Consider the following 13,796-nt stretch of genomic DNA (forward strand, 5'->3'; position numbering starts at 1 on the left):
GCCCAGGGGCCATGGAGAGTCTTCCCATTCATGTAGTTAGTGGCCTCTCCACTGTAACCCAAACGGGAGCTTCGGGCTCTGCAAACGAAACCAGACTGAGCTGCCATGTGGGCATTAGAAATGGGATGGAACGCAAGTCTGTCCAAGTCACGTGCAGGAGGAAGGACGCTGAGCTGGCTTTGCAAAGCCTTTCTAAGGGAGGATGAAGGGGGCGTTTTTCAACCATCCTGCAGGCCTGAGGGAAAGTCGCCAGCTGCTCTGGGCCAGCCCAGAGTCCTTGCCTGCAGGTGACAGCAGCTGCTTGAGTTTACACTCCTCCTGCCACTTTCAGATGCTAACTGGGAAAAAACAGTCACCCAGAGGCTGAGAGGGGCGAAAGTCCTCACAAGGCTAACAGGCCATGGCCATGACTGAGACGTTGCCCTGAGTTCTGTCCCCAGAGCACCCTATAAATCCTGGCCCTGTGTTTTGTCGTTGGTTTAAACTATACCGTATCTCAATTTCCCAAAGTGTAAAAAGGGAGCACCTGTAGCTCTTACTCCAGATGGATGGTTCATCAGCCACATAGGTTAATTTAAAATGGGCCAGCTACTCAGAACATAACTTGTCCTATAAATACTTTCCAGGGTTTGTTCAACACCCAGGGCAGAAGCAAAGCTCTGCTTTTCCCTGGCAACAGAAAATTTGGGAAGGGAAGGCTTCTCTTAGAAAGGCCACACTCCTGGGTTCAGCACACATTCGTGACTTCACGGCATAACCAGCTAAGAAGTGAGTAACTGGAGGGGTGATGTGAGTGACTCCTCAGTCAGGGCCTACCTGGCCTATTTGAGCACCTGCACAGGGAGCTAGAGGCCTGATTTGAGGGGTTCCACCTTGCCCTGTAACCTGTCCCTGCTGCATTCTCAGCCTGAGTTTCCCTAAAACCCCAACAGAACACCTGGCCAGAAAGGGTACACTGGGAGGGCCATGGTGCTGTGACCATAGGAAGTCAGAGAAAAGCTGGGGGAGATCTTACGCATGCTCGCTGGCAGGTCTGCCCCATGGTTGGAGGATACCTGCTGTCCCTGGGTCCTTTCTTCTCTTCTGCTCTCAGCAGCAGGGGCTGGGACACCTGGAGGAAAAAAAGCAAAGCTCAAAGGCAGTGTCAGGGGTTCATCCGTCTCATCCAAACCTTCACCAGGTGGGAGCCTGAACACTGGATACAGAAGACTGTGGACAGAGTGGAGGCCTGTGTCCAGAAAAATCTGTAACCCTAAGTAACACCCAGAAATAAGGTTTCTGGCAGGATATTATTCCGGAAGAAATTCCTTGGAGCCTGTCTGCGGGTGGTGTCTCCTGTGCTTAAGGTGAGGTCTAATAAGGGGCTGTGCTTTGAGGAGAAAATCAAATAGAAATGAAAATTAGGGGGTCTGATTATAAATTCCTAACTGGGCAGGTCATGGTGGGTAGTTAGGTCCCAGGCCTACAACTTCTTTAGTGAAATGTTTTAAGCTGCTCTGTCTATTGTTTTTATGCATCTAGGTTAACACACCTTTGAAATACCAGAAGTAATACCCCTGGGGGGAAGGGCATTACCGTATTTTTTAGATCATAAGATGCACCTAGGTTTTAGAGGAGGAAAATAGAAAAAAAAGTTTGAAGCTAAAAATGGGGTAAAATATTTAATAACATAAATAACATAAACAGAACTCAACAGCAGCATTAACAACTATTATTTCTCCCAAATTTGGGGAAGGGGAAGTGCATTTTATAATCTGAAAAATACGGTAACCCTCCAGAGAGCACCTAATCTTGTTAACTGTCCTGTAATCCAGTCCTCCCAACATCTTTTCCTTCCTGAATTTCAACTGCATAAAAGAAGCTCCAAAACTATTATTCTCTGCAGTATTTAAGATCTTGCTCCCTGGCATATGTCATCAGTTTGGTTCAGATAAACCTTCATTAAAAAAAAATTTTTTTAAAGGAAGTTAGCCAAAACAGCTTCAAAAGGCCAAAATTTCAGAAGTGTGATCTTCATCCCAGTGCTGTTGTCTTACCCCGTCTAACTGAAAAAGGGTAAGAAGGATCTCTGGGTAAACATTACTTTTGTAATTATAACAGCAATGCAAACTCATCACCATAATAGCTGGAAAATACAGGCAAGTAGTTTAAAAATGAAAATCACCTCTACTCCTATAGAAATAAATTCTATTCACATTTTGGTATATAGCCTTCCTGATATTTTTCTCTGAAAAACTACATAGCGATAACTATACAAAAATAGAAATGTGTCCCTTTTAAAATATACTTTAAAAAAATCTTTTTAATCTACGTTTCCCCCCATAGAATAATGTATTATCAAAATCTTTCCACATCATTAAACATAGATCCCATTAATTTCACTGGCTAAACTAGGTGCAGATTTTATAGCTCATATGTAGAAAGGCTGACTCAAGAGTCCCTACTCATAAATGTCAGATATCATAAGTCAAAATTCCTTGCACTTTTTTTAAGTCTCTGCCATATTCTGAGCAGCTTATCAGCTGTTAATGTGATTTGCCTAACAATTAGCCTGTTGCCACAAATCCAAAGGCCTCCCTGCTATTTAAGGCCTTTTCAGCTCTAAGAGAGTAAGCCAAGAGTTCAGCGTTCTTATACTGGCGAAACCCTGGGCACCCTGCCACGGAAACCCAGCAGCTCAGGGTTGGTGAATCCAGCCAGAATTGGTCCTGGCAGGATACCTGTCACCCCTAACGTCCCAAACTCTCCTTAGCCCAATTCAAAGGCACAAAACACAACTTGATTTAAAGCTGATACTTAATCCCTTCATCCCAAAGCGTTCTGGAAGAGCGAAGACACAGAGGTTGGCGATACATATTCTTCAAAGAACTACAAGTACTGGTAGTACTCTTTTATTTCCTTGATAATCACACACCCTCCTCAATGAGAGGAAAAGCTCCCAGGGTACAGGAACATAGTACATAATGAACGCAGCCTAGAAGTCAATACAGGCATCGAACACAGCCTTTGGCTTCATTGAAAGGTAATGCAGCCACATAATACCTTCAACTCTGAAAAAGTTACATAACATACCTGAAATTCCATTTTCTCAACTGTAAAATGGGAATAATGACAGTAATATTAGAGCCACATAGGATTGTAATGTGTGTTTCTGTAAACAGGTACCTAGTGGGTGGGCACCTAGTGATGTTACTCAATATATGTTACTTCACGAGAACTGTTGTTTAGCAATTTTACTGAAATTCAAACAGCTATGAAAGTACAAAGGGATCTAAGTGCCATAATGGCTTATAACTGGAGATGTAGCCTATTCAGAGGTACTTTAAAACAGTGGGTTCAGAGAAAAGTTCCAGTCAAAATGACGGTGTAGGTAAATGCGATACCTGCATTCTCCCACAACCACATCAAAGTTACAACTAAACAACAGAAGAACCATCATTCACAACCCCCTGAACTCTAGCTGAACAGAACTTCTATAACTAAGGATATAAAGAAGAAGCCACACTGAGAATGGTAGGAGGGGTGGAAGCAAAGAACAGGTTGGCCCCACACCCATGTGTGGTGATTAAAACTCAAGAGGGATATCTCAGCTGTGGAGGTGCCCACTGAGGAGCAAGAGGTCCCAGCTTCACACCAGTCTTCCTAGTCAAGGGTTCCACTGCCAGAAAGAGATTTCCCCATAATTTCTGGCTGTAAAAACCAGCCAAGTCGAAATTGTGGCTAGTGACACAGAGGGTTCTGAAGTTCCAGGCTATCCTCTTAAAGGGCCCACGCATAGACTTACCTGGGCTCATGCCCTCTGAGTCCAGTGCTGGAACAGCAGCTTGAAGGGCACCAGGGACGTACATAGTGGGTCTGAATTGTCTGGTATCAGGGTGAGAAATGCGGGGCAGCTTTCTTCCAGACAGAAGTGCTGTCAGAGGCAATTGTTCCTTTTCTAAGACCTCCCCCCGACAGAGGCAGCAGGCAGGTACCACATCTGAGTCTCCATCAATCTAACACTGTTTACCCCATCCTTGTGATTCCCTGAGACATTGCCCTACCCAACTTTTGGGTCCACCTAATCTGTTTCCTGTGGCTTTTCCATAAAAATGGCCTGTCTTGGCTCATGCTGCAGACTTTCCTAAAATCTCTCAAACAAGTAGCACCTGGCTTCAGTGTACCCCGTACCTCTTGTTAAGTGGCCCAGGCCTGGAACTAATGGTAGCCAGCCTTGGTCCTCAGCTGGACCTCTCCTGGGCACTCCTAATCCCAGCATAAGTAGCAGCCACCTGGAGATTCCTTTGTAGCTCATGCCAGTGACCCTAGGCTGGGCACAGGCAGCAGCTGACCTTGACTTGCAATTTCCAGGAGGTTCCAGAGCCAGAGCACCCAATAGACAGCTTCAGAGCAAGCCAGAGCACTACCCAACCACCTCCATGAATGATACACTCAAGGGATGAACTCAGCAGGCACCAGAAGCCTGATAAAGTGAGTCCTGCTCAGTGGGGTAGGCACAGAGGATCCTCCGTTGTGGCTGGGGGAAGTCTTCACAGGTGACTGGCCTGAGGGTAAATCCTTTCCACTGACATGCCAACAGCAATCAAGGCTCAAATAAAACATGAGAGTGCACACAGTGGGGGGGGGGGGGGCGGTGGGGGGGAGCATGCACCTGGAGTGCCCAGATAGGATGACAAGGAGGGTATGCCACTGGGCCTACAGAACACCTACTACACAAGGCCACTCCACCAGACCTGAAAGACATAGCAGCTCTACCTAATACACAGAAACAAACACAGGGAGGCTACCAAAATAAGGAGACAAAGAAACATGTCCCAAATGAAAGAATAGAATAAAACTCCAGAAAAAGAACTAAACAAAATTGAGACAAGCAATCTACTAGACACAGAGTTCAAAACACTAGTTATAAGGATGCTCAACGAACTTAGAGAAAGAATAGACAAACTTAGTGAAACTTCAATAAAGATAAATAGGAAACATAAAAATGGGGATAGAAAACATTAAAAACAAACAGTCAGAAATGAAAAATGCAATAACTGAAATGAAGAATACATTAAGGGAATCAACAGTAGAGTAGATGAAGCAGAGGATCAATTAGCAATTTGAAATATGAGGAAGAAGAAAACACCCAATCAAAACAGAAAAAAAAGGACCCCCCCAAAACTGAGGATAGTATAAGGAGCCACTGGGACAACTTCAAGCATTCCAACATTCACATCATGGAGGTGTTGAAAGGAGAAGAGAGAGAGCAAAGCAACGACCTAGTGAAGAAAATAGACATATAAGTCCAGGAAGTTCAGAGAGCCCCAAACAGATGAACCCCAAAAGGCCCAAGACACATTGGGTAATTAATGCTAAGGGTAAAAAACAAAGAGAAGTTCAAAAGCAGCAAGAGAAAAGTAGTTAGTTACCTACAACGGAGCTCCCATAAGAGTGTCAGCTGATTTCTCAACAGAAACTTCGCAGGCAAGAAGACTGGAATAAAATAATGATATATTCAAAGTGATAAAAAGCAAGAACCTAGGATTAAGATTACTTTACCCACTGACTTCCAGCAAAGATGGAGGCATAGGCAGACACACTGTACCTCCTCACACAACCCAAACGAGGACAACAACCAATTTGAAAACAAAAAAACAACCAGGACAGAAAATCGAACTGTATGGAAGTCCGACAACCAAGGAGTTAAGACGGGTAGGAGGGGTGGAAACAGGAAGCTGGGTAGAGAGGACTAATGGAAAGGCAGTGGCTGGAGGGTGGGGCAAGGCGGCAGCTGGCGAACCAGGTCCCACATTTGCATGCGGATAAACGAAGAAACAACTGGGGAGCAAGATAGACCTCGCAACCCTGGGTCCCAGCACAGGGAAATAAAGCCTCTGAACACCGATTGAAAACACCTGTGGGGGCTGAGGTGGCAGCGGGAGAAACTCCCAACCTCACAGGAGAGTTCGTTGGAGAAACCCACAGGATCCTTGAATGTACACAAACCCACCCACATGGGAATCAGCACCAGAAGGGCCCAATTTGCTTGTGGGTAGCAGGGGAAGGGACTGAAAGCTGGGAGAGAGCAGACCTAATGCCATTGTTTCCTCTCAGACCCCTTCCCCACATACAGCGTCACAATGCATTGACATGGGTTGCCCCGCCCTGGTGAACAACTAAGGCTCTGCCCCTCACTACATAACAGACACAGGGAGATGAAAAAAAATGTCCCCAATGAAAGAACAGATCAAAGCTCTAGAAAAAAATACATTAAGCGAGGAAGAGATAGCCAACCTATCAGATACAGTTTAAAACACTGGTTATCAAAATGCTCCAGGAGCTCACTGGATACTTCAACAGCATAACAAAGACCCAGGCAGCAATAACAGTTGCTTTACGTGAAATGAAGAAAAATCTACAGGGAACTAATAGTGACAGGAAGGAAACCAGGACTCAAATCAATAGTTTGAAGCAGAAGGAAGAAAAGAAACATTGAACCAGAACAGAATAAAGAAATGCAAATTCAAAAAAATGAGAAAAGGCTTAGGAACCTCCAGAACATCTCTGAACATTCCAACATCTGAATCATAGGGGTGCCAGAAGGAGAAGAGGAAGACCAAAATATTGAAAACTTATTTGAACAAGTAATGAAGAAGAACTTCCCCAATCTGGCAAAGGAAATAGACCTTTAGGGAAGCTCAGAAAGTACCAAAGAAGTTGGACCCAAGGAGGAATACACAATTATACCCAAGGCACATCACAATTACATTACCCAAGATTAAAGATAAGGAGAGAATCTTAAAAGCAGTGAGAGAAAAGCAGAGAGTTACCTACAAAGGAGTGCCCATAAGACTGTCAGCTGACTTCTCAAAAGAGACCTTACATTCAAGAAGGGACTGGAAACAAGTATTCTAAGTTGTGAAAGGCAAGGACCTATATCCAAGCAAAGGTAGCATTTAGAAGGGCAGATAAAGTGCTTCCCAGATAAGGTCAAATTAAAGAAGTTCACCATCACCCAGCCCTTATTATATGAAATGTTAAAGGGACTTGTCTAAGAAAAAGAAGATAAAAAATATGAACACTAAAATGACAACAAACTCACAGCTATTAGCAAGCGAACCTAAAAAAAACAAAAACAAACTAAGCAAACAACTAGAACAGGAACAAAATCACAGAAATGGAGATCACAAGAGGGGTTCTCAGTGGGGGAGTAGGAGGGAGAGAGAGGGGGAGAAGGTACAGGAATAAGCAGCATAAATGGTAGGTAGAAAATAGACAGAGGAGGTTAAGAATAGTATAGGAAATGTAGAAGCCAAAGAACTTATATGTACATCCTAAGAACATGAATTAAACGAGGGGAATGTGGGTGGGAGGGGGTGTGCTGGACAGAGGGGAATAAAGGGGGGAAAATGGGACAACTGTAATAGCACAATCAATAAAATATATATATATATATATTTAAAGATTTTATTTATTTATTTATCTTTAGAGGGGAAGGAGAGAGGGAGAGAAATATCAGTGTATGGTTGCCTTTCATGCGTCCCCTGCTGGGAGTTGGCCTGCAGAGAACCGGCCTGCAACCCAGGCATGTGCCCTGACTGGGAATCGAACCGCGATCCTCTGGTTCGCAGGCCTGCACTCAATCCACTGAGCTACACCAGCCAGGGCAATAAAATAGATTTTAAAAAAACATTTTAAAAAATTACCCGGCAAAGCTATCATTTATTTTTTTGAAAGTATTTTTTAAAGATTTTACTTACTTATTTTTAGAGGGGAAGGGAGGCAGAGAAACATCTATGTGTGGTTGCCTCTCAAGTACCCCCTACTGGGGACCTGGCCTGAAACCCAGGTACATGCCTTGCCTGGGAATCATACCAGCAACTCCTTGCTTTGGGCAGACCGGCACTCCATCCACTGAGCCACACCAGCCAGGGCTATTTTTTTAAGTTATTTGGGGTTTTTATTTTCATCATGCAATATGTAAAGTCTTTTTATAACCTTGGGTTTTGGGAGAACTTTCTAAGCTTGACAAACATATCAGAACCAAAAAACTATGTATAGATGTTACTATATAATAACTTTAAAAGTCAGAAACAAAAGGCGAAAAAGAAAGGTTTGCCACACATATAACAAAGAGTTATTATCAGTAGTCTGTAAAAATCTTTTCTAATTAACAAGAAAAAGATATACATGTCAACAGGAATTTTTTAAAGAAGAAATAGAAGTAATTTGATAAACATAAAATGGTATTCAAACCACTAATAATCAAATCAAAACCTTTTATAGCTTTCCAAAATAGGAAAGCCTGGGTTGGTGGGTGTGTTGGGGTTAGCAAAGTTATCATTTAGAATTGAAGGATGTATAAAGAGCTTCCCAGACAAGAAAAAGCTAAAGAAGTTCATCACCACCAACCAGAATTACAAGAAATGTTAAAGAGTCTTCTTTAAGAAGAAGAAGAAAAAAAGATATATAATAAAATGGCGTTAAATACATATGTATCAAGTTACTTTAAATGCAAATAGATTAAAAACTCCAATCAAAGGACATATGGTGACTGAACTGTTAGCAAAACAAGTCCCTTACATATCCTGTGACAAGAAACTCACTTAAAGTCTAAAGACACAGGTAAACTAAAACTAGGGGATAAAAAAAGATATTTCATGAAAATAGAAACAAACAACAAAAAGCTGGGATAGCAATGCTTATATCAGGCAAAATAGACTTCAAAGCAAAGGCAATAATAAGAGATAAAGAAGTCCCCAGCAAATCCACTTCTGGGTATTTATCAAAAGAAACCCCCCAAAATAAATCTTAAAGTCATATACATCCTTATGTTCATTGCAGCATTATTTAGTCACAACATGGAAGCAACTTAGGCATCCATCAATAGATCAATGATTCAAGAAGATGTGGTATATGTATACAACAGGATACTAGTCAGCCGTAAAAAAGCAACATCTTGCCCTCTGCAACAACATGGGTGGACCTGAAGGGGACTGTGCTGGGTGAAGTCAGTCAGACAGAGAAAGACAAATGCCATATGATTTCACTTACATGTGGAATCTAAAAAAAAATAAATGAACAAGCAGGACAGAAACAGATCCATAGATAGAGAACATTTGATAGTTGTCAGAGGGGAGAAGGTTGGGGGGGACGGTGAAAAAGATAAAGGGATATAGAAGTACAAATCAGTAGTAACAGAATCGTCACAGGGATGTGAAGTTCAGCATAGGGAATGCAGTCAATTATATTGTAATGACTATGTATGGGGTCAGTTGGCTACTAGATTTAGCAAGGTAGTCACTTTAAGTTATATAAATGTCTAATCACTGGGTTGTACACCTGAAACTAATATATCAACTATAACTGAGAAATTAAAAATTATTTTTAAATAAACAAATAATAAAGCAAGGGGTCTATAGAAAGTATGCAAAACATTTTGCTGGAGTGAAGGAAGACAACATCAGAAGTTTTATTGATGACTTTTTAAATTCTCACCCTGTAAGTTTTTAGGCTATTCTTTATAATGTACAGATTATTTTAGTACATTACTAAATGTATATATATTTTTGAGATATAATTCCCATCCTCAAAAGTGTCACCTTTTAAAGTGTGTATGTAATTCAGTGGTTTTTAATACATTTATAAGGCTGTGCAACCATCCCCACCGTCTAATTCCAAACGTTTTCACTGCCTGCCGAAGACGCCTTGTACCCATCGCCAGCCACGCCCTACTCACCCCTCCTGCTACCCCCTAATCTACTTTCTCTCTGGATTTGCCCAGTCTGGACATTTCATGCATCTGGAATCATAAATCTTTATACATAATCTCAAAATAATAATGGGGAGTATACCTGCAAATAATATCTTACTGACAGAGTGAGTGACTGAAAAGGTTTGCAGGGCCTTGGCTGAGAGTGTAAAGCTTCTCAGTTTGGTCTCCATCTCTGCTACGAGCTTGCCCCGCAGGCCTGACGAACGGGCAAGCTCTGTCAGCCCATGCGTATGAAAGAAACTCCAAGAACTGGCACAGTCCAAAGCGAAATGTGATCTAAACATAATTTATGTTTTGCTTTGTATTTATGGTTTAACTTGGTTTTTATAAAAAGATGTTTTTCTAAGGATGCTGGATAGGCTAACAGTTAAAATAGCAATGCAGCCTGGGACCTGGGTTCTAATCCTTCCTCTGCCGTTTAATGAACTTTTCTGAGCCTATGTTTTTGTTTTGTTTTGTTTGCAAAACCGGGGTCACAGTAGCTAAGAATTAGTCATCTTTTCTCCTTTTGCATTAGAATTTGTCCTTAGGTTGACTCTCTCGTTCTGTTTCCCTGGTCAAATATATTACTGAGCAATAATTCTTATGATAAAAATGATCCCTGGTTGGTAGACAGCTTCTGTGTTGGAAGAACTACAAATACTAGATGGGATGCCATAGCTCTGGGTTTCCCTGAGTGAAGTGGCTCATCTTGTCTCCTGCAGGGTCCCTGGAAGGTGTCCCTGTGGAGTTGTTACAAGAGAATTTGGCTCCCATGGGGTAGGAGGCTTTAAAGCCAAGAGGAATCCTGCACTTGCCCAGTGAGATCTTGTCTCTCCCATCTGAGCTGCTGGGTGTGTGGGCTCTTGCACAGACTTCCTCAGAAAAGAACCAGATGTGGCCCAGTGCCGAACTGTGGTTCCTGTCTCAGAGCCTTGCAGACTGGGGCCCAGTGTGGCCTGTGGCAGTCTTTGAATCTGGAGGGTTAGTAGAGTCTGGGAATACTTCTGACGGGTGCTGCAGATCAGGAATACAGATTAAGAGCCTGGCATACAGTAAGTACTTAAAAAGCGACAACCGTAAGTACTAAATAAATAGCTATTATTTTATTATTATAGCGATTTTGTTTTGCTTTATCTACATTAATCATTTGATGGTGGACATGAGATTATTCTAACCCCGAGAAGCTCAGGTGAAGATATCAGGCTGCCAAATATAACCCCCTTATTAAAAAAAAACAACATTAAGAAAACCCAATTCTCGAAAGATAAATTAAATAAATGTCCATTTATTTGCCATCAACTGCATGCCAGTCTCAGTACTAGATGTTAGGAGCATAATAGGGGATAAGATGGATGTGAACTCTGTCTTTGCAGAGCTTGTAACAATTAAAGAGCAATGTTTTTTTAATTTTTATGTATTGATGTTTAGGGAGAAAGAGGAAGGCAGAAAGAGACAGAGAAACATTGATTTGTTGTTCCACTTATTTACACATTCACTGGTTGCTCCTTGTATGTGCCCTGACCAAGGATCAAACCCACAGCCTTGGTGTATTGGGAGGACGCGCCAACCAACTAAGCTACGTGGCCAGGGCAAGAGCCATTATAGGGCATTGGGATGCCAGAAGAGTGGGGAACTATATTTTGAATTATATATATTTGGGAATCCAAGAAAGCTTTTCAAAGTAAGAACACCAGCATTGGCTCATGGTCCAGAAGCTCAGATTGAACAAAGATTGGAACCCTGGCACTCACCTTCTCCCCTGCTCACTGTAGGCCTGGTGGATGGTTGCAACCAGGGACTTGCCTCTGGACCCATGCCCTTAGGTAGTTCCCACACACAATGACCTGGGCTTCACCAATGACTTGCTTTGGCCAACTGGACAATAGTAAATGTGTCACAAGAAAAAAAACTTTAAAAAGTGCTTAGGCCCGGGGGTGCTTACTCTCTCTTGTTGCTCTTAGGACCCCTGCTACTGCTGCCGTGGGAAGAAGCTCCAGCTAGCCCGCAGGAGGTACAATGGGGCAGAAACAAGCCATCCCACCTGAGCATCCTAGGCCAGCCAGCCCCCAACTAACCAGGGAGCTGACTGAGCTGCAGGAGTGAGCCTGACCAAGACCAGCCAAACCTGGCTCAGATCTGCAGAACCACTGCTGTGACTTATAAAAAGAAATACATATTTGTTCTTTGTCCCCGTTCCTGGTACACAGCTCCTAAAACCCTTGTGATTTCCTAAGTGATAAGGACAATGGGAGAATCTTTTCTTATAATACATATTATATTACCAATGTCATATATTTATATGTATTATATTACTTTGTCCTCAAATATCTTCAGTTCCTAAAATAAAGGTGAAAGGAGTGTCTTACTATTCATAGCAAGACTCTTTTCTTTCCTTTTCTTTTTTCTCTTTTTTCCTTCCTCCTTCCCCTACTTCCTTCCTTTTAGATAAAATTGATATAAAACATTATAGAGGTTTCAGTTACACAACATTGTAATTTGACATTGTATACGCTACAAAGTGATCACCACCGAAAGTCTAGTTACTGTCCATCACCACACAACTGACCCCTGCACTCGTGTGTCCCCCACTGCCCTTTCCTTCTGCCGACCACCAACACGTTCTCTACATCTATGTGTTTGTTTGTTTCATCTCCCTTGTTTAGATTCCACACTGAGTGAGATCATACGGTGTTTGTCTTTCCCCATCTGACTCACTTCACTCAGCATAACACCCTCAAGTTTCATCTGTGTTGTCACAAATGGAAAAATTTGCTTATTTTTTATGGCTGAGCCATATATATATAATTTATGTATGTGTGTGTGCACATGTGTGTATACAAGGTCTGTCCACAAGGTACCCAGCCAGGTAATATGAAAAACAAAGACATTTATTGAAGAAGATACAAGAAATACTATACACAGGACAATGGCGCCCCATTCCCCTTCAAAGTAGGCACCTTAGGACCTCATGCAGTTCTTCCAGTCGCCGTCAGCTCACCAGTAATATTTCCTTGAATCTCATCAACAGTCAGAAATCTCTTCCCTTTTCAAAGGTGATTTTAGTTTTGGGAAAAGCCAGAAGTTGCATGGCACCAAATCTGGGCTGTACAGAGGGGCTGAGTCACCTGGGTGATTTGATGGTTCACCAAAAAACTCTGCAGGAGACGTGATGCATGAGCAGGTGCACTGTTGTGATGAAGCTGCCAGTCACCAGTTGCCCACAGCTGCGGCCTTCTGAATCATCCAAAGAGTTTCCATGGAGGAATGTTCAAGCTTAACACAAAATTTGGTGCAGATTCTTGGCACTACTTGCTCAGTCATTTTGAATGTGATGGCTGCACAGTACACATGCTCATTCAACAGCATCTACTGTCCTCACTGACTAGCACAGTGAAGTTGTCATTGTTCACACAGGCACACTCCAGTCCACTCTCCTTGGCTGCCAGGTTACATTAACGTCACATCACGCAAACTGTTCTCGTTATATTAACAATGGCTGGACTTTTTCCAGACAGACCTTGTGTGTGTGTATTTTTCTTTATCCATTGGTAGGAACTTAAGTTGTTTCTGAACTTGGCTGTTGTAAATAATGCTGTAATGAACATAGGGGTGCATAGGTGCATACATGTTGTTGAATTAATGTCTTTGTATTATTTGGGTAAATACCTAGAAGTGGAATAGCTGGATTCTATGGTAGTTCTTAATTTTTTTGAGACATCTCCAAACTTTTCCATAGTGTTTGCACCAATTTACATTCCCACCAACAGTGTATGAGGGTTCCTCTTATCCACATCTTCTCCAACACTTGTTATTTCTTATTTTTTTTATACCAGCCATTCTAACAGGCATGAGGTGTTATCTCCCTATGGTTTTGATTTGCATTTCCCTAATAATCAATGACACTAAACACATCTTTTTATGGCCCTATAGGCCATCTGCATGTCTTGCTTGAAAGAATGTCTATTTTTCCTATCAGTATAATTTTTGACCATTTTTTAATCAGATTGTTCAGGGGGGGGGTTGTTGTTGAGTTGTATAAGCTCTTTGCATATTTTGG

Source organism: Sturnira hondurensis, unplaced genomic scaffold (genome assembly GCF_014824575.4).
Source record: "Sturnira hondurensis isolate 20B ecotype Veracruz unplaced genomic scaffold, ASM1482457v3 Scaffold0020237, whole genome shotgun sequence".
NCBI classification, from domain to species: domain Eukaryota; kingdom Metazoa; phylum Chordata; class Mammalia; order Chiroptera; family Phyllostomidae; genus Sturnira; species Sturnira hondurensis.